This window comes from Otolemur garnettii, unplaced genomic scaffold (assembly GCF_000181295.1).
Source record: "Otolemur garnettii isolate 467f Iridium unplaced genomic scaffold, OtoGar3 scaffold02709, whole genome shotgun sequence".
Classification (NCBI taxonomy): Eukaryota; Metazoa; Chordata; class Mammalia; order Primates; family Galagidae; genus Otolemur; species Otolemur garnettii.
Genome location: NW_003855104.1, coordinates 1 through 1,296, shown reverse-complemented (window position 1 = coordinate 1,296; position 1,296 = coordinate 1). Strand labels below are relative to the sequence as shown.

Sequence of the window (1,296 nt, the reverse complement as noted above, 5' to 3'; positions counted from 1 at the left end):
CAGAGGATAGTGTTGCTTTTTCTAAAATTCAGAAAGGAATAAACAAAATTTAGAGTGCTATACTCGTATAGATTTTTAAAATAATAATATGGAATAATAGTAAGTTTTTGTAAGTTCAGTATTCATTGGCTTCCAGTACTAATGAAATTGGAGAAGGATGAGGCTTGGAAGGTGGTCTCTGTAGGCAGTGGCCCCCTGCCAGTCCCTCCCTATAGCCACCCTTCTGCCAGGGCTTGGCTGGATTCCTTGGAGCAGCTCAAAGCTTGTGGGGAGAGACTGTGGGCACAGAGCTCTGTGATACTTACACTCCAGCTTCTTCTTCCTAGGTATCCATTCCCACTGGGCAGGGAGCAAGAGGGTCTAGTATGATTTATGCCTGGCATTGATTTGCATGTTTAGATTTAATATGAAACGATGTTGGAAATTCATGTCATAGACAGCCACTGGAAATGACCTTCAATTCTAAAATTTAAAAAGTTCTGTTTCTTTGGGAGGTGGTTAGCTTGTTAGAATGTCAGGCTCCTCAGATCAAGATGGTATCTTTAACAGTGATTTGTCAAGTCTGCTAATCTCATTTCCTTGCTGTGTAACAGATTGACGTTCTCAAGGCAGACCTGGAAAGCGCAGAATGGAAAGTTTTGGAAAATCTTATTCTGGAAGACGTCCTTGAGCAGATCGGACAGCTCATCTTTGAGATCCATCTCCACTGGCCTGGGTTCGAGGTCAGCGGCAGCGACAGCAGCGTTGTGCGGTTCTGGTACAGCCTCCTCAAAGAGTTAGAACTAAAGGATTTCAGGCTTTTTCATAGTTACAAAGACTTATCTAAACCTCAGCTATTCCTGAAGAAAGACATTTTCAATGCAAGTAGCTGTTATACTCTGAGTTGGGTGAACACAAGATGGAAATAGGATGCAGGACCTCATCAAGAACATGAATGGAGCATGTCCATGATTCTAATGGGGAATTTACTCATCCAGCCCCCCTCCAGGCTGTTACCTGCTTGAGGCAAGGATTGGGGTATTGTCTTTGTGTGTATAGTCGGGTGCTTGGCATGTAGTCAGGGCACAGGTAATGCTTGTCGAAGGGATGAACAGTTATCCCAATCAGAACCAGGATTTTTGCCTTTTGTATCTGACAGAGTGTAGATGCTTATCCTCCTTCACTTTAACTTGAAAGGTAATCTCCAACTCTTTCTAGTCTTCCCTAAAATTCATTGCATATCTATAATCCATGAATTTATCATCATTAGTTGAAATTATGTAAGTTTTCCATTTTTACTCTGTTGATGAGATTTTT

The 1,296-nt window shown here is 41.7% G+C and overlaps 1 pseudogene; it reads left to right on the top strand.

The window, feature by feature from the left end:
* The first annotated feature begins 593 nt into the window (after positions 1-593).
* LOC111722925 lies at positions 594-908 on the top strand (annotated as a pseudogene).
* The last annotated feature ends 388 nt before the right edge of the window (positions 909-1,296 follow it).